This window comes from Hyalella azteca, unplaced genomic scaffold (genome assembly GCF_000764305.2).
Source record: "Hyalella azteca isolate HAZT.00-mixed unplaced genomic scaffold, Hazt_2.0.2 contig10517, whole genome shotgun sequence".
NCBI classification, from domain to species: Eukaryota; Metazoa; Arthropoda; class Malacostraca; order Amphipoda; family Hyalellidae; genus Hyalella; species Hyalella azteca.
Genome location: NW_025940552.1, coordinates 40,275 through 61,597, shown reverse-complemented (window position 1 = coordinate 61,597; position 21,323 = coordinate 40,275). Strand labels below are relative to the sequence as shown.

The 21,323-nt window shown below is 38.3% G+C and overlaps 1 protein-coding gene across 6 annotated transcripts in view; it reads right to left on the bottom strand.

Annotated features, from left to right (window-relative positions):
• LOC108671363 (fasciclin-2) overlaps positions 1-21,110 on the bottom strand; it is a 62,014-nt gene extending 40,904 nt beyond the window's left edge. For 2 of the 6 annotated variants that reach the window (XM_018158894.2, XM_018158896.2), the window contains exons 1-2: positions 20,989-21,025; positions 15,817-15,855 (exon numbers count right to left, since the gene is read on the bottom strand). The gene's annotated coding sequence lies outside the window, so the exon portion shown is untranslated. Of the gene's footprint in view, positions 1-15,816; positions 15,856-20,988 lie in introns of all 6 variants that reach the window. The other 4 variants (XM_047882477.1, XM_047882476.1, XM_047882475.1 and 1 more) reach the window with 4 other exon arrangements.
• Positions 21,111-21,323: the final 213 nt, after the last annotated feature.

Genomic DNA, 21,323 nt, shown 5'->3' with positions numbered 1-21,323 from the left:
CGTCTCCCTCCCGATGGCAAGCAACACCTCCTAATAAATCCGAAGCTCGCATCACACGTCCTAACGCCCGACTGTCGCCCACGAAAAACCCGCGCCAAATCACATTGCTAGCTGGAATTTATTTACATAGGCATAGGCAGCGGTGCGCGACAGCAGTGACAGCAACGAGCAGTGCAGGCATCAAACAGACGAAGCAACACTTGCTAATGCCTTCTCGGAACATGCACTAACTCGTGAGAAACACAACTGTAAAGTTGCAGTACACGCATTACAGAATTCCGAATACACGCAGCATAGAATTTAGATTAGAATTCTGCACCATTTAAGCCATTAAATATATAAAATAAATGATCTATTTGGAAATAACATGGATACCAGCAAACGTGGTGGTGCAAAGCTATATAAAACGTGAAATATTAGGGTATTTTAAATGTTTCCAAGGTAATAATCAATGTAACCATGTATCAAGCTAATCCAAAGAAAATATCTTGAGTATAAGGATGATACGGGCTCAATGGAGGAGCCATAAAGTTGTCATATATACATCGTATAATTTTCCAGGAGGTGGGATGGAGGCGAAATCCCATCGCTGCTTCCATGTAAGCCTGGCAAAGAGCTGAAGGGAAAACAAAATTATTAGGCATTTGTGACATGGATTGTAGTAACTGAATTATTGAGCAATAAATGTATCAAACTCATGCCGAAGCCCATATTCTGAGATGAGTAATCGAACAAACAGTTAAGGTTAATAAAGGTTTTGGCGTTGTAAAGCAAGCATACAATGGTTCCATTCTTCTTGAATTCTGGGAATAATAAAGCAAACAATACGGCCGAAAGTCCAGATAATCTTGCTTTGGATAGCAATACTAATGCCAAAAGCAAACAGAAATAAGCTTTTATTCGCATACCGTATAGCAGATGTTCGTAACGCCGACGTCTGTAGTGTTTTACGCCGTGATATTTTAGGGAGAACACCTAGCAAAGTATTTCTTCCCGAGTCGGCAAACTAATTTAGCGAAGTATTGCATACGAACATCATTCAGGGGTAACCCACAAAATGTTTACAATGTTACGCTGAGAAATGCGAAGAAAATTACCTATATGAGCTTTGCAGAAAAATGTGTACCTGTGAAGGATCTAGGAATACAAGCGTTGGTATTGAAATGACCGGAATTGTCCAGCCAGCATTCAACTATTTTTTCAATTCACAATTTTGAGCGTTACATTTTCTCTCTTACTTCTACTTTATTTAAGAAGAAATTAAGGCGTCTTAATAGTCAGACGACCAATTATATGAGTAAACCTTTTTAAATTGTTCTATAACATATTATGCATCGCGTTTGTAAAGTTCTTTCCCAAGCGTTTGTTTCTGGTTTAAAGGCAGAAGGATTGATTCACGATATTGCATGAAAACTTGTTCAGACTACTTTGGATAACTGGATGCTTCTAATTTTTCTTTCATCAACGCTATCAAAAAATCAAAAATTAACTCAGAACACCTCGCCTTGAAAGTAAATTTTGCAGAAACGAAGGTTTGATTAATTTGTTAATATCCCGTGCTATGCATTTAAGAGGGGTTGATACGGGAGCGCTGCCAGCAACTCAGCCGTGCTGCCTTATTACAATAATCGTAAGACCAAAACAACTTGCCTCATCATTGCGAATGCTGACGGCATATTAAGCGTCCAACACTCAAGTAAGCCCTCTGAACTATCAATTAGCACCACAACGTTACTACGGTACACAACTTAAAGACGACATACATAGAGGCTAATGCGTAAGTGAATTGTGGCATGGTTATATTGAATGTACGTTTTCTCACCAATACTAAAAATGTAGACTTTCCACTGCCTTAGACAAATTCGTCGTCTCCAGCGGACGACAGCTGTACTCAACATCAGCGACTCAATAATACTGAGTCAACATCAATGGGACCCTCACATTATAGTTTTTGAAAAAGCTCGTACGAATTAGAGATCTACAGCTTAAAATACACATAAGTGTAAAGAAAATCAATCGAAAATTCGCTCGTACGTGATGTGATACATCATTACAGTAGTTCATGTGAAGAACCAATTGCAGCCTCAGCTCACCTATATAGCTAAGGCAGAATTCTAAAAATTTTCATTTCGACAACTGCTCAAGACTAATCATTTTACTCAATAGTAAACATTCTGAACGCTACAATTGACAGAAACTCGTATATAATTTTCAAGTTAAATTATATTCTACGAGAGCTATCGATGTGTGGTTAATAGAGCAGTGGCATGGAAGCCTGTCAACAGTATAACGTAAATTGTGAGCTAACTAGCCGTTTTCTGGCCTTTCTTCTAGATTCCATACAACCAATACACCATCCTAATGACGGGCCAAGCGCCTCGAAAACTCTACTATCAATATTTCCGCAGTATCTAACCGTAAATTGAGAACTTTTTGCTTTATACGCACAAAAAGGAGTCCTAAGAGGCGTTGCGAGGGTCCTGAGCACATGAAGTTTTTCTTCTAACACCCAGCTCGGCAAAGTTGACATATTGTTTGGATGGCTTTAAGCCGGTTAAATTTGACGTGAGTATGACATAATAAGAGAGTTGGGGGAGCGCCCTTGAGTGAGGGGTAGGACAATGGGATTACTCAAGCAATGGCTTAAATAAAGTGAGATTGATGAACAGATTGAGTATTGAGCGGGCAAGCTGGAGCACTTAGGCTTCCACTTCACGCCTAGAACATCACTGAACTGTTGAAAATTCCGGACATCAAATCGATCCAGAACTGTTTCAAAAAGTCGACGGACATGCACGAAAAAAAAACTTTATCTCAGAGATATCATTTTGATGAATAAATAACCGGTATCGTATTTTCATAATTTGTTTCTGCAGCGATACGACAGCATAATTTGTTTGAATTAGAGAGATCAGATAGATAAAATTTGACATACTTTTTTACTGATTAATTTTACAACATGAAACATTTAAGTCTAAACAATAATGAGATATCGTTGAGTTACATCAACAGTTTTCAGCATGGGGGAAATTTATTTGGTCAACGTTCCTATCTAATAATAAAAGTTGAACGACTTTGGATCCAATAAAAAGTCAACTATGCACAGTTCCCGACAAAACTGCCCAATTCGAGAGCCGATGCAGAGCCCGTCAACCATATCCTGACGGGCTATAGCGGACAGAAGAAATGCAGTTCGAGGCTGGCAGCGAAGGCAATTCCTTGAATAGACAGCCGACTTCTCGAGGCTCAACATCGGTAAAGATTTAGCGAGCCAGAATCCTGAGAATCGACTTACAGGCTCATACGATTTGGAGAGAAAACGTTCAAAAAGCGATAGTTCCGATGAAAATGTAATCTCAGGCCCGGGTAATGAGGGAACCAACAGCAAATAAAGATTTTTGACACTTAAGATGCAACATTTAGGAAAAATTCGATTTCCAAATTAAAAAAAGGACTTTCAGAAGAAATTAAAGCTTGAAAGGCAACGTGAAGATGCACGAAACTTCAAAATCAACTCATTAAGACGAGAAAATTTTTTGGAAACTCGTTCCAGGTTGTAGAGAGATAATGGCAAAACCCATTTGCAGTCAGTAAAGACTTTTTACTAGGTTTAGAGTTTTTCCGACTAGTCGACTGGGAGGGAATGAGCGCGCTCTTCGGCTCGTGGTCAGCACCGAGAGCGTACAATAGAATTCACAAAGGGAGTGAGCGAGTATTGAATCCATTGCGTGTGATGGTCGACAACGTAATTAAGAGAATACAAACAAGCTAGCTCTCCCGGCGGACGAGGGAGCGGCGCGCTATGCAAATTGTCGATGCATGTGTCCCAGCGTCACTGAGATGATGGAGGACCTCTGTATCAGGCAATTAATTATGACTAGAGTGACGCATTAGCTAAGCCGATCTGTTAATTAAGAGGACTTGCAACTGGCTTTTGTGATGCTGCAATTTCAGTGCTGCGAGGACCGTCGCCAAGATCCTAATGAAGACTAATGCCATTCCTGCGCCCCGATGTCACTAATAACTTCTCGCAAGTTTTCTCGCTCCAAAGGTCCAACCGTGCAGAAATTCTTAATGGTCTCGCAAGGTGCCACCCCCAACTCGACTTCCAGGGTATACATGAAAGACGGGGTTGTCAAGCCAGTCCAAAGCTTGGCCAGTTAAAAACATTGATTAAACAAACTTGCAAACAATTTCCATCTTGAATAAATAATCGATATTTTCCGCTATTACGTAAGAAGATTAATTCTTCATCTCATTCTATCAAAAAACCATCACGCATGCACGTGGCAATAAAAAATATCAAATTTTCATGGTATGCTGAGATCGATGATAGCAAACCAGTGAATATAAGTCATGTCGTTATTCTGCGGATCATTCTCAAAGAAACGCAGGACACGAAGCAAATTAATTCACAGTACCCGCTTAAATAAATTCATTAGATTAAAATCTTCTGACTTAGAACGTAAAATTGATATTACTAGCCTTCCAAAATGACAATGAAATATCGGTCCAACGAAAATTAGAAATTAACTAAGTGACTGACCAAGAGAAACAAACACTCCTACAAGCTTGGTGTTGTGGCGCTAATGAAGCATAGATTATATTCAGCTCTCGACAATACAAGCGCAGCCCCGACGCTCTTTCCAAAAGCATCGCGCAATACACCAGTGAATTTAGGGTAATTAAGAACTTGACTGATTTTTACATAATTATCTTCAATTCTTGGCTACTAATTGCATACATTAAGCCGATTTCTGAGCAATAAACGCACACCTATCTCCTATTTTCAAGAGAATCTCAGGTTTTGGCGATTTTTCCAGGCATCGTGCTTTATTGGCTGCAGGTCATGACACTGCAACAACACCTCAAAAATCAAAATGCTTCTTCAAAATGCAACAATCAAACATGCTTTTCGTTTGCATTTATGACATAATATCAGCACCATAACCACCGACGTTCGTCTTAAAGCCAGGTATATATAATTTTACCCAAGAACGTACAAATGAGAACAAACTATTAATGATCCGCAACAAATCTTGCGCATCGATGATTAATGTCGTTTAGTCTCGAAATTTTGACCTAACGTATAGTAACGTCAATTATAGCCAACGGCCAATACATGAATGGACAGCCAATGGTGGAGTTACTACGCGGCTTTCTTTGGCCCTGCCGAACCACGCAGGTTCCAATAATCGATCAGCACAAGCCTCAGAATCCAGTAATCGGAGCCGTAATTATTGTGCTGTTAGGAAACCATCATCACTTGTGGGGCGGTGATGCGGGAAGAGCCCTCGCACAACATAATTAAAGGAAAACACGCTTTTCTTGGGCTTATTGGGTATTAAATGTCTTGAGTAAGCTTGCGGGAAAAACACGTTTGGCATTAAATAGGGAAATGTTGTACATGTTAGAATGTTACAGCGAACATCATTAAATTGTGCTCGCTGCAATAATCATTGCATGGAAATCCAGAAATCATTTTTGTTAACAGGGCTTCCGATTGCTAAAAATGAGACAATAGAAATAGAATCCTTTGCAAGAGATAGTACAAGGTAGAAATTTGTTCGCCACTTGTGATGACAATAACTCGTCAATTGATGAATAATTCTTTTTGGGATTCAAAAGTTTTCAATCGTAATTTTATGGATGAACGACAATTCACGCGGAATTTTATTTCAATAAAGAAGCATTCAGTTACAGGCCATATCATGATTTACGTCGCACAATTTAATACCCACGCAAACAACTCTCTATGTAGAGAAACCTCAGTTATGTTGTCGAGGCAGCTGAAGGAGTAGAGCATCTCGGCCTGCAAGTACAAGTGGTGGCGTGTCGATTGATTTAGCGGCTCTACTGAGCTACGCTGAATACAACTTGAGTGGCCAGCTGTCACAGGTTATTAGAGAGCACTCGCTCACTCACGCCGCTGTAAAAAATACTTGTTGAGGAGGCGCTAAAACGTTTGGTGAGAGAGCCAGCAGCTAAGTGCGAGGCATGATATGGGTCGGTCGGCAAGCCTCATTAGCACTGGAGGGCCACAACGCGATGATGAATCAGAAGTTTACAGGCATATCAGGATCGATCGCTTGTGCAATTTGTAGCGTGCGCGGAATGACTCAAATTGGAGCAAAGGCAGGAAAATAGCAGCTATTATAGCAAGGTAATGATGATGCAGAGCGTGTTATGTTTTACAGCCCGCAATGGAGGCTCAGAGTACGGCCGTTTAAAAAAAAAAACACAAGTGAACTGTTGAACAATGAATTAGGTTCACTCATTTTCCCATAGTCAGCACGCAAAAGCAACAACGGAGGCCTGAAGTGGAACCGATTTAAGATATACGATGGAACCGATTTAAGATATACGATATACATGGATATGGTAATATTTATCAACAAAAACTACGTTAACATGTAGTATAGTTTCAAGAAATAAAATTATATTTTTATAATAAGTTATCCATATTTTTTTCAAACACAGTTCGCTCGTCTTTCACAGCGGAAGATTCTTAAAACACGGAAAACGAGCAACAGCCGAAACAACCTTTATCTGACAAGCGTGTAAATGGGCTCATTACAGGCTATCGCTCCCCAAACAAGATCAGAAATAAACCAATGTCAAGAAATAATTTACGGTCAGAAGGGAACGAATTTGTATTCAGTATGGAACCCCCGAAGAGCTCGACAACAGTTGTACCCCTCGCCATTGATAAGAGGATCGTGCTAATGAGCTCTAGACACCGGCAGCGATCGTACTTCTCGGGAACAACCACAAACGTCGCAATATATCAGAGAGGAAGTGTGACAAAGAAACGTGACAACTTTATTGGCACGTGCTGGCATAAGTTCCCGGTCAATGACATAAGCAATTTTGTGTTCAAAAAATTACTTTTAAACACAAAATAAATTATAGAGACGCATATTACATGATGTTTGTGATCTCAAAATGTATGGGTTGGAATCTCAATCATGGATGATGGTTAACCTATTGAACTCAGGAAATCCATGACATGTGATCTAATACAATTAATTATTTATTTTCAACACAATAACAAATGCAATATTAATACAAGTAATAAATTAAGTATATTTTTCAAAGTTCGTCTCATTCAACAAATTTAGAAAAATTTCAGCAGGTTTCGCCTCTTTCGCCTGGCCTCAGATATCAAATAGACGTGTTTTTAGGGATAGAGTGTTTAAGGAAATTATGCAATACAAATATATACTGACACGAACTTTATTTTCTATTTCACTCAGTAACACCGATTTTCATAAACTTTTTAAATACACATTTACCATGTTCGCAAATCGAATGAAATGATTCTGCAGGAACAAACTAAGCAACCAAAGTATGAATTAAAATCCTATTTGCATTAATAGTTGTAAAGTGTGTTTGCAGCTTTATTCACGTTTGTTGCAATTATATGACAGCACTAGTCAAATTGTACCTTCACATACGCAAGTGAATTGTGTCTAATATCTAATGTGAATTTAGTTAGATTGTGAGTGTTTCTGTCATTATATATGAAACAAAAATTGTAAAATCATTCTATCAAGTAATTTACCTGGTGAGTAAACTGCCTCGAAGAAACTTTTGTGTTAGAGTATTCTGTCTCAATTAATTATTGTGAAAAATAATGCTCGATAACATGGAGTTTTTAAAATGTCTGAGAAAGACCGGACAGACTATACTCGGCAACTCTAAGCACGAACAGATGACCGCAGATGAAGTGAAACCCTCAAAGCTTAGGATGAAGAAACTAATTTTCAGCAATAAACCTCAGAACGTCGATCAAATCGAGTATAAAATCGGAATCGGCCATCGAAGATCGATAGAGAAAACGTCCGTAGACGCGCGGTTATCATACACTCAGTCTCATTAAGGACAGCGCTGATCTCCTCCATTTTCAGACGTTGTGGTAATCGAATAATCAAATCTGAGATAAATATACCGTATATAGTTGTAATTATGCTATTTCAAAACATGGTAACCCAGTAAGTTTACAGTGAATAAAACAACGAATGTGTTATTCGTTAACGCAGTAGAAAAAGAAAACAGAACAAACACACACGCCGGAGAGTAGCTGAAATGGTGCCGGCAACATGTAATGATGATACCAGCAGATACCTCGAAGAATAACAACCTCTGCATAAACCGGTTTCTAAAGCTGAGCTCCTCACAACCATGGCGACTTCGGCAAAAGTATATCAGGATAGGCGCTAAGAACATAGTTTTTCATCAGAATATGGAGTGAAAGTGTAACCAAAAACCACATCTTCACGACAAGGCGATGAAATTTGAAAGAAAGCTAATTATTCCGATAAAGCAATGGGGTTGGTGGACCGGTGCTGTGGTCCAGATGACTCTACAGGTACAAACAGTGACTTGCATTGTATAGGAAACGAATAACAAGCAAAACTGGCGCCTAAATTTCAATCCCATGAATAAAGAACGGTTCGATTATCTTAAGAATTCTATTAGACGCAAAAGAGCAGTACCAACAAATGGTTACAACGTACAAAGCTGGGTGGCATCAGCGATACATGTCAGCAAGAGGAAAAGCTGATATAAGCTACCAGCAGGAGGCTAGGGATGCCTGATGAGCACCTGCTCTTTCCCCACCCTCTCATCACAGATGACCGGCGTAAAACAGAATTTCAATCGTAAAACACAACAGGTTCTACACGAGCGACTTGAGCAGAAATTATGAATACCTGGGCTATTCAACAATTGAGGATTGCGTTAAGTGATATGTGGATGACATTTTGGAAACTTTATCAAATGTTATTCCACTTCGAGTCAAATACAATCTATTACAAATATCATTTAAATCTATGAAGGAAATTCAATACCAACGTAGTTGGCCGTCAGCCAATAAAATGTTTGTTTGGTATCGCAAGAACAACATGAAGTAATGATAATGAAACACACATAATTAAACAGCTTCGTTAATTTTAAGTAGGTACCCAATAATGATAGTATAAATCCAGAAAAAGCACAAGATACGAACGAAATATTTGAGAAAAGGTTGTACAATTGTATCATGCATCAAATACCCGATACCTTCACGAAAGCCATCAACAGTATGAATCAAAGAAATAGTTACAATTTCTGTGTTGTTGCTGCATCATTTTTAGTCACTAAACATTTCATTCGTCCATACAAAAATAAAAATATACCAGAGAACCCAGCAATATCAGAGATAACGACTGACTTCATACAATCAGAAAGTCTCGGCGCGAGGAGTTTACAGATTAGAAGTTGATTGTTTGCAGATTAGCGTTTGCTTCCTCGAGAGCGACGGACATGGGATTGTTCTTTACGGCAGGTGGGAGTCTCTCAGCAGCAAAGAATGTCTGGGCAGGTATTGTAAGACATGCAATAGAGAGCCAACCAACACGGCATCTCCGTGGGGCAAGGATATAAGCGAAAGAGACTTATAAAGCGGCGATGATAAAGACCAGATGTATGCGAATGATGGACGGTAATAGCATTCATCTAACGCACATCTGCTTTCTTTATTTCTATAGCGCCTGGAAAGAAGTTCCTATTTGAGACGTGACCACCATGAACGAAACTCTTTGGCGCCTAACAACAAAAATAATCACGTGCGAAAAAACTTCAGAGGAGCCTACAGCACAAAAAGTATAAGCTAAAATCGCGAGGCTAATTTGCAAAAAGAATGTGGTAATCGGGGAGCAGAATGTAGCCATAAAAACAGAATTCCAGAGCACCAAGGTTGCCTAATTTTCTCCTTAGCAACAGGTTCGCCGTTCGAAGTAAAGCAGAGTGTCGCGTGGAGCTCATAGAATAAGCGTACCAGAGACGCAACAATGGCCAGCAGAGTTCGCATGACAGCGTATCATTAACCAGTATTCGTAACACTGATAACTTCAAAAACGTAAGAGGGAGAGAAAGGTTCTTGTATGTTGAGATCCTTCAAATGTCAGCGGAACTTTTACTTTGCGCTTCCGAGATGGAAAAGAACTAGTTAAAAATATGACGTCATCATGCACGCCAGAACACGAACTGTACGATGATTTGACAAATAAGAATGATACCTTATGCCGATTATATATAGTTTAATTATTCTCGACTATTTCTGTGGTTAATACGGAAAAATGATACATTTGGATTGCAGGATAGGTTTCCTATTAATGATGGGAAACTATTAATTCCAACCAGCAGAAGAAGCATCTTGTTTCGTGTGCATGCAAGTAGAATGAAAATTTTTAAATGAGGATATTCTAATCTACTCGATTTGGTCTCGATTGAGATCGTGATTGTGAGCTCCACGTCCGCGATTCCTAAGGAGTTGTGTGGGGAAACTAATTGTTTGATCGTGGATTTTTACCATCAAAATTGAGTTCCGCGAGTTAGAACTTTCTTCCTAAATGATGCGCACTCAATTTCCTTGGCTGAAGGCAAGCCGCATTTTGTACGTACCGTCCCGCATGGCTCATGTTGACACGGCTTACTCACAGAGACGTGCGACAAGAAAGACAATCAACGGGCTCATGAACGGATATGTTTTTTGTTTCCGTGATATCACTACCGCGTCAGGTCTATAGTTTCAGAAATATTGATCAAAATCCAAAAGGCAACTACGACGATAATTATTCAATGAATTGACCAATTCAATACCTGTTAAAGTTTCAATATTTTCATCCTGACTTCTAATTTAGCTTCACAAGTAAATGTCAGCTTTGATACAAAATTTCAGTTATTTAGTTCAGATTTGAGAGCGAAGCTTGCCTTATATGATTGCAGGACCCAATTAATAAAAGCCTGAATCGTAAATCTTTGTTGAACTGGAGATACAGTGGGGGGAAATAAATATTCGTACACTTGAAAAATCGTATTTTAATGTATGTAAGTACATCAAGTGTACGAATATTTATTTCCCCCCACTGTAAATATACGAGGCAGTGCACACGAGCGGAATCCTTGCACACATATAGAATGTTTGAAACCTTAATAAACAATGAAAAAATCAACACGATCTTTTTGTAAGCATTTTCGTGACGAAAAACATTTCACACAACGTCACCATATTAATCTTTGATCAGAGCAGCTGTTCACAAAGAGGTGCGCACGGCCTCTATACGTGGTAGGCAACCTTTAATGTCATGAACGATTTTTGGTTAGATCAGTTATTTTTCAGTTCAGAAGATGTTACGTCCTAAAAAAATTATATTGCTAGGATTGCAGCGGTTGTCATTTTATTTTATCAAACAGCACGTCGTCATCAAAAATAAAATATTTTTTTAATGCCTCTATTGATACACATTAACAGCTAATATGTGATAGTGATATTCGGTGGTACGCAGCGAATGTACGAAACCCCATGGTGATACTCGATCACAAAAAGTTCGGGAACCTGTTGATAATTAGTGCAAAGTTTATGAAAACATACTTTCTTTTATATGGAGCGATAAAGTGCAGGAGAATACTTCAAATTATCTCTGTATAGGAAAAGAAAACTTCATTGTAGATCCCAGGGAAGTGATCCATTTTGCAAGCCTCCCACTACTCCCTTGTGGCCGACCGCGAGCGGCGCGTAGCTCGAGGCCTCGGAAGCGAGAATCACCCCAGAGGAAACACGCGGCTCTTCAGCACCCCGACACCGGCGAGATTAAGGTCATTGGTGTGGATAATGTGGAGGCCTCGTTCCCGCACATAGATAAATGAGTCGCCTAAAAATAAATACGTCTTAAGAGTCACATCCGAACCGCAATGAAAGAAGTATATTTGGTAAACAGAACAAACAAAGAAATTTTTCAATCAGAAATTGCAACATTCGGCAGGAAATGAAAGATGAGAAGGCTCAAAATTTCAGCACATTGAATACAAAATAAATGCTTTGTTGAGGTCAGGATTGGGATGAGCTTTGTTCATGTTGCGGAGTGTCATCAGTTACTCTTTCCTTTTTCAAATGAATGACGTAAATCGCACGTTTCTTTACATCTGGTAAATGCATAACTTAAATTGATAAATGTTTACAAATTAGGTTTCAAAGTCACGGAAAATGTAGTCATTAATATTTACGTCGATTGGGATAATTTGAAGTCTATATTTTTCATCTTTACATAAAAAGAAACATTCACACGCAGAATAAAGAATTAAGGAATAGCCGCACGGAGCCGACGCACTCAATGACAGTACATTTTCATATCAAGAAAGCAACATAATTTGTATGACAATTGAGGTTCAGTGTCACGACGCGCTGCTCACCAGTCACATGGAGGCAAATGAAGCTCCGCATAATTTGCTCCAGTGCCCGCCCGTCCGGACGTAGGCCACTGAATTTCTGCACAATGGTTCGGTGTTTATCGTTGAGCTGCGGCGGCCGCTCGAGCATAAATAATGAAGTTAGAGGCAAAACTACGGCTGCTTGATGTAGCCGACAATCACTGGCTTCCGCGGTAAGCCAGGCAAGCGGTGCCCAGACGAGCATACACAACTTTGAGGATAGAATGGACAGTACCTTCCAAGATTGAATTTTGGGCGATTTTCGGCATCATAAGCACGTCATCCTTGTGAGCTTTTCCGAAAGCCCGGAAACGCTTCACATGAAGGGATGGGTCCATGATTCACTCGCTAATGGCTGCGCTAGGCGCGACGCAGAAAGGCAGTTGAGGAGACAAACGGTGGGAGGACAGGAAAGTTTTCTCCTTTAGGATGCTGAATATCAATTGTAGCACACGTGTTTTGCTCAACTTTTACTAAGTAGAGTTATTTATCACCGTATTGAAATTTGTGGGGAGCCAGATTGATTTTCAATACATGTTGAAAATTCTAGAATACAAAATTAAGATTTATGTCATGTTATGTCATGTCTAGGACGGAGAAAGAAACAGGAAACGAGTACAGAATGGAATTTTTTTAGTGTTCTTAGATACAAATTTCCAAGAATCAACTCTACGAGGCACATGAAAAATACGATTTATTACTGCGGCGACAAGAATGCATGGATCATCAATCTCCGAGTTATGAGCAGATCGAGAAAATAACGCACTCCGTCTTGATCGAACAAGGTAAATGAGACACCGATTCTGCAAAAGACTGCAATCGGTTAGAATATAAATGAGCTGATATCCTTAGCAACGGTCAACGTGGCCACTCCACGTCAAAGGATTCACTATTATATAGAAAATAAAATGAAATTTAAGGCTCACCTTGCCCTAAAAATTTTATTAATAAGTAACAATTCCTGAAATTCGACTATAGTCCTAACTTTAATTCCACCACTTTAGATTTGTATTAGGAAATTAAATTTGACAATTTAGTTGTGCGTAGATAAATCTAATTAAAATCAAATAATTATTTATGAGCCTTCGAGCGCACAGAGAACAATATCCCGAAACTTTTCCAATGAGCATCTACCGCATGACTGTACATTGTACAAGCAGCCCATCCCTGTAATTCTAACGCCTGGCAGGGAAAGGAATGCCGCACTACATCTGACGCTCGGCCTCGGCGTGCTGATCAAATAAACTGATACAAAGGGGCACGGCACCTCGGCTTGATATGCCAAGACTCTCGTTCTGTCAGATAGCGTGAGACGAATGAGCCACGGCAAACTTAAGCGACGGAGACAAGCGTTACCTACAGGCAGAAATTCAGGTTGTCGTAAATCAGCGCTGAATAAATTATTGCAGGCTCGCCGGCACTTAGGAGATACGTGGGAAACGTTAGATTTTGATCGTCCAATTCAACGTAAGACGATACATCTAAAGGTCGGATCTATGAAAATGATACAAGCAGCAAAGCAATGAGCATGACAATGGTCTTAACTTCGAAGTATATTCGCCCAACGCCGAGACACTGAAATTATAGTTCTCATTTAGCTCTTTACCTAGCCTTAACGCGTTTCCAATAAGCGAACATATCTGCTACAAGATTAACTAGAAGTATAGAGCATTATTATCTTCCATTAAAGCTTTAAATATTTTCATTGATGCACTCCGCCTATTGGCCATTATAATTGCCAATATAATGTATATGCGTAATATATAAGATAATGGCCAATATATATTATATTTAATTGGCCATTTTAATGGGTACTATGTTTAGGATTTTAAGAATTTAATAGTTGCTCCTAATTTAATACTTGCATATTTTGTGACGAAAATCTTATGGAACGCTTTTCCTTAGAAAATCTTGTAGAACTTTTTTCCTTGAAAACATAAAGACTCGTCTAAATGAACAAAATTGGTGTGTTCTAGAAAGCAGGAAAATTGTATAGCAACAATATTTGACTTGCAGTAACCTTAGAAGGTGGAATAATAGCTCAGAAAGTCAGCCGAGAGAATGGTGGAAGCAGGAAGCCTCGAGGCTGTTGGGTTTTGTTCCAAATGCTCGACTTGGAACAGCCCTGTGGCGATGGAACAGCCACGGTTCGGCGGGAAGCAGTCAGAGCACCTCAGGCCTTATATGAGTGAGACATGAAGTGCTTCATAACCTCAGATATTCTATCACAGAATTGGAAAGCTTAATTAGTGGCGCATCACCAAGATTTGAGGCGAAACTTGTTGGTTCGATTTTCGCAACTAGCTGCGAAATTTCAGGTCACAATCAGCAAGGTGGTCAGGTGGTCGAGAATCGACAACATTTCGTCGTTGCCAAATCAAAGCTGACACCACTAACTACTCTATACTATTTGACGTAAAAATTTCTCACTCATCGTATACGATCTTACCAACCAGCAGTACAATATACAATAGAGCGGGTTGGTCGAAACAAAGGAAGTCATTACATAAATAATGAAAGATAAGAACAACGTCGATGCTATTCTTCTTTCAAATTAATGTGATAAATGACACAAATGACATGCATGGATTCGATTGCATTGAAGCACCAAGTCCGGAGCCAAAATGTGACCATGAATATAGGGCCATATGGCACGAAAACTGGTAAACGAAAAAATGTTAGTGATTTAAAAGTTGGTTGTTGACACTAGTAACAAAATTAGGATGATTTAATTTAATTGTAGAAAAATCGTAAATATTTAATTTGCATGAAACCACTTGCTGGTAAAAGTAGCTTTTCCTATCTTTGATAGGAATATTGACTTATATTAGGCAAATAAATAGTATATTGCTTTGCGAGTAGCCTGATTGCCGAGCCAACAAGGCAGCACGATGTCCCTAGCTGGCGAGGGAAGTCACATGCTAGATAGAGTGTCAGTAGTGAGGGTATCATCAGGATGCATTAGAGTAAATTGAAGCACCTAGTAAGAGACGACGAATGCAATGTGGCAATGTGACACCTGCAACATACGCTAGTGTTCAATAGGAGACGCAGCATATGCTAACCCCATGTAATAAACTATACACGTAATTATAAAGAAGTATAATATTAAAATGGCAAGCACCATATAGGTGTTCACAGCCTTTTTCCTTGTTATCTATACGCACGACAACACATAATACCGTGTTTAAAATGCTAAAGAATATAAGAAAGAACATTAATAGTAATGGTCGTGCACTCGTATTTTAACTCTTCGTAACAAAGCCTAAAACAGGTTTTATTTATATGAGGCTTATTCAACGAGCTAAGGAAAATATTGCGCAACTTGCGTGACAAAATTTGCAAGTTACTGCATTAATTAATTATTAATTGGCCACCAATGTCGATAATAAAAAAATATAAGACAGGTTCCATTAAAATATCCCATCAATAGCGTAAATTCTCAAACCGCTTAACAGAGAATAAGAATTATGATATGCTTCAAAGAAGAGCTCGAAATATTCAATGGAGATTTTTAAAATTTTTGAACAAGCGCAATTGCAAGCGAGAAATTAATCCACTCACCACAATGAAGGAGCAGATGGAGGGCTACACACACGGGGCCTGCATTAGAAACAAAAATACATTCAATTCAAGCATAATTTTCCTTATAGTGATTTAATAAAAAAGCCGTATTAGCGTGGTGAAAAATGAGTTCTGATATTGACCCTTGGAAGATTTCAACAAGTTTCTATAAGAGATAAGTAAGTGAAAGGAAGGAAGGCAAACGACATTATTTATGGAAGCCCCATCAGAATCATAAATTTTAACATATACATAAAAAACGATAAGTAAACCATGCACTTCAGATATGGAAAAGATGATCGTTTTCAGCATCAAATAAACTGAAGCATGAATGAGAGCGTATCCTGATAGTGCAAGAGCCACGAGTGATGAACTAAGTGCGCTAGTGAAGATTTTTGGAACCACAACGTTCCACTATTATTCTTTCTTTCATTTTTGACGGGATGAAGCTTAATTAGTCCTGGTCATCAAGAGCTATAAAGCCAGGAAGTCGTGATCAGACGTGCGGAGCTTCATTCATGCCCAGTTTACATCAGAGTTCAGCATCAACAGTCACAAAGGCAGTCAGCGATTCATTCTAATTAAAATTTTTAGTTTGTTGCACAGGCAACTTCTGGCTTTAAATTAGAAATTTCATGACTGGAGATAAATGGAAAATGAAAATCCGAGCTGGAACACTCTTAACAACTGCATTCTTATACATACACATGGAATGCACTTTTCGTTCGAAGACGCCCGTTCACTGGGAAAACAAGAAGACAATGGTCACAATTTTGACGTACAGTATGCATTCTGATCTAAAAGACCATGAACAACTAGATGTAAAATGAACAAAACATTAGCAATTCAAAATTCAATACCAGTTTGTTAGACTCATCTCTTTTAAAATCTCATTTTGCCGTGAGTAATATAGTACGTCTGGTGACGCACCGTGTAGTCTCCAAAGCTCAGTCTTGCTCTCAACCACACACACGACACGGTCTCACGTGAACTACACATTAGTTGTCATTACAAGATAACAAATAAATTTATGTCCACATTGATGTCAAGAAGTGAAGGCAAGATAGCCCGACGGGTGCAGCTGGAAAGCTACGAGTACATTTGATTTCACATGCGGCTCACGCAATGAAAAATAAAAGGACTGCGGTTGCATTCGTCAAACCTTGATTTATTAAAAATAAAAAATAACACTCCGCGTAAGTTTATGGAACCGAAGTTCATATTGCAAATTATTTAAGAATATTCACAATAACTGAGAGAAATTTCATACTCATGAACACTTGAAGCTTTCCAGAAACAATTCAGCAAGTGGATCAGTATTTAAGTATATTGTCATATGAGACTCAAGCTGAATAATAATATTGATCAGATATCTCCAAATATGAAACGAATATTAGTCGCAGACATCATGTGAAGGAACAAGGTTGGTTCATGCAGACATTTCCGAAATAACCTTCCTGATGTAAGATAGCTACACCGTTAATTTTTCATCACATATCTAGCTCTAGCCAGCATTTAAAGCAATAAGTCTTGATCATTAATTTATTTCGTGACTCCTGATTAAATCATGTGTGCCGCATCACGAAAACTGAACACTGTGTGTTGAATTCGTATGAGCGTGAGTGAGATAACAGAGCCCAGCTTTTAATTCATGACTCAGCCCTCAGTCCAGCCCTGGCCTGACGAGTGAATGCGCAAGAAACAAGCATGAACAGCGCAGATAAAATACTGAAAATATAATACTTGAACGGCGACTTGCTCCTGAGTAGCTTAAATCGATCAATTGCTCACTCTTAAATTTAGTTTAAGGGAATAATTTCTAAAAGATCAGGAAAATTACAGGCATGAGGAACTTTTTAGAAGCTAAAACATCAGTCTAAATTGCATTCATTTTCAGAGTACTTCCATAAACAACTGAAGTCTGCGGAAAATTGAACATCTATATATGCCGTGTCAAGAATATACCTACTCTAATAATAAGTAATAATAAGCCAGATCATTGAACGACCACAATATTTGCCGTTTAAAGAAGCAATCACAGAACACAGGATACGTGCCTATCGCGCACTCCGTGAACCATGAATATTTAAAGCCGTGACTAGCATTCAGAAGCGTGAGGCAACAAACAGCCTTTTCCTAGGCGGCGTCTCGACTCCCGAGGACAAAGAAAACTGCTGAGTAACTCGCCGCCCTGACGATACGCCAGCACATGGGGAATAAGCAACTACTGGATTGCAGAGGATGCTTCCGTAAATACAACCAAAAAACAAAAGGAGTTTTTGGTTGTAATAAATTACACTTGACATATTGGTCAAATTTGTTGTTAAGTATACAAAGTAATTATCCGTTAATTGAATTCATCCATTCATGGTTATTCATAGTAACTCATTAAAATATTTGAACGATAACAAATACTTTTCACTGAAAAAAATTCAGGGCGCGTCAGAGAAATTCAATTTTTGGATGGGGTTAATTGGGAACTAAAATATTGACGACGTTGGTATTACTATTAAATTTCTATGGACAAATCAATTAAATTTTCTTTTGAAATACCTACCACGCATTTTCTTCTTTTAGAATACCCCCCACAGAAAGACAAGAGCGCGCTGGCAAAAATATTTGACCTTATTCGGTCATTACGAAAGTTGTCTCGATGGCAAAAGTGTAATTCTGCCATATTCACTGCAGGATTGTGACTCTGTAGCGGGAAAGCCTCATAAAACCCCTTCTTTCGGAGCTTAAAAAGTTTCAATGACTTCCCCCTGTGCAAATCAAATATAAAACAGAATCGAAATGTTTCAGCCTTATTTCCACCAAGGCTCATAAGTAGAATAGAATAGAAGTGTCGGCGCTGAAGAAATAGGCCCATGGCCTGTTGCCGATTCTTGAACTTTTCGTGACTTGATTCACATATTAAGGGATCCGGCCTTTGGGACCCGATCTTTCCATAACTGACAATTGATTGAGATAGCTGCTGGACTTATTGCCTGGTCCGTAATTTGCTAGGCATTTTAAGACTGAACATATGCTCCTGCATAGCTTCGTCTGGACTTATTGCCTGGTCCGTAATTTGCTAGGCATTTTAAGTAGCAAAAACCAGTCATGAGAAGACAGACAGGAAAAATGATTTATGTATTATACAGGCATAATAAAGACACAACTACCACCAACAGCTTGCACAGGTGATGAGTCATTGAGATATGCCGAGTGACGTGTCTTGAAGCGAAGATAAGGTGGAAACGCAACAGATTGCGTCAATAGAGGATATCTTGCCATCGAGTTTTAAAATAGCTTGATACGCTCATTTTGAAGTTGATGCTAGTCAACTCAAAAGAGAAAAATACACTTCATATCCCTTAATTGCAAAATACAATATTATTATACTTAGGTCTAATATAAATTTCATATTATATTTATGTTATATAAATAGTAAAATTTTATTATAACTTCCAACGAAAGAAGAAAATATAAAAATACCAACTGCACTACATAGGTGGATCAATAATTATGTCATATACGAGCGCGCAAATCTCTCTGGAGAGTTTTAATGACCGGTGCTACATCTTATGTTCGGATCATAGGAAAACAAAATATCACGGGGATAAATTTCTCTTAGAGGAAACAGGAAACTGGCAACTTATAAATTTTTAATACGTTTAATCTTAAAATCGGAAGCAGAAAACGAAATCTGCCTGCACGCAAGTACAAGAGAAATAATTTCAGCGCCGAACTCTAAACGAAAAAATTAAATTAAATTAAATTAAAAATTAAATCTAAAAATACAAAAGACTACGAAATTATGTTTAGCTTCAAGGACACCAATCTGTTTTATTTTAGTCTATGATGAGAACGAATTCTTTTGCCACAGGAAAGCAGCACTTAGTATAGTTTCGTAGCAGAAATTCTTACTCGATGTTATCATCATTCGGCAGTTAAATTTTGCGCGACATGCAATCCTTCTCAGGCAATAATAACTTGAAATTATAGCTAAAAAATATAACTCAGTACTCACTGCAGTGAGTGACAGAGAGCGCATTTTCTCGTCGACGAAAACTTGAGGTCACGGACGGACGGACGGACGGACAGACAGACAGATGGACATGGTGAGCACAATAGTGCATTTTCTCCATAAATGAGAAACTGCGCTAAAAAGAAATAGAAAATTATGTTTAAATCGGAATCAGTGTGTACATCAGTAGGTACCTATTCATACGCCCTCAGTCACAATGGAACTATATACTACATTGTTTTATTCTTTAAAAAATCAGTTCAAAGCTGATTAAGTGCTGCTTGAAAGCTTCTTAACCCAATACGTCGTTTTCACAGCAAATTACAAAATCTGTGTAACAATAAAGAGCAGCCTTACTTTTCATACTGCAATCTTTTCTAGTAAAACCCGTATAAAGAAGCGATATAGCTATGAGTAATAAATAAAAATCGTCACTTACCATCTTAAATGCATTTGCTATCAAAGAAGTAATTAGCAAGAGAATATGTAAGTGTATTATATATGATGCAATGTATTTTTTTCATAAAGGTATAGAAATATAATGTAATACGGTTTTAAAATATAGAAATCTAATGAAATTACTTTAACATAACGGTAATCATCAATGACTAATAATTATTGACAATTATTTGCTCTCTTTCATTCATCACAACCAAGTTAACCCGGCGTTGCAACGGTTGTAGACAGACAAGTAGCAGGTTAAAATGGCGTAGCAGAGCAAATCGTTAATTAATAGCAGACAACAGTAAAAAAAAAACGAACAAAATCAATAACTACATCGACATGATTAAGCCGGGAGACTGCTTCTTTTCCACGCAGATTTATTCGAATCTTAGCATGATTTTTTGCAAAATGAAGGAATGAAATTCCGAATATTGTAGCTAGTACTTTCTACTTTATAACCTAATTTCTAAAATAAATTATTCCAAAAAAAGTGTGGACGTTTTCGTACTCCAGAAAACATCAATGTTTTGAAAGATAAATTCAAATTAATTAGCATTAAATGAAAACTGGACCAAAATTCATACCGACTCGATAGAAAACATAAGCAAGAAAAGCTTCGCATCTGAGCTAACTCGATTAAATATATATTTTCTCCATATTAGACAACTCGATTAACTTAATGAACATTAAATGAGAATATTGCAATCAGAAAATCTCACCAATTATATCAGAAGAATAACGCGAGGCGCAGATCCACAGAAGTCGGAATCTATTGCTTGTTTGAATGAACCAATAAAGATATACGATGAAACATTCTAGATTTATGAAACCCTTCCTGGATCTATTAATTTGGAGATGAAAAAATTAGGAAACTCTTACTATTTCAGTAAATAAAAACCCGATAGACTATTGAACTAGCGTTGCTTCAGAATTGCTTCAAATAAAAATGAAATGAGGCAAGTAAATACAACGTCCAAAATATGATCACAGTCAGTGAGAACCGAGCGCTACCGCCACAACACAACACTGCTTCACATGACCATCAGACAGCGAC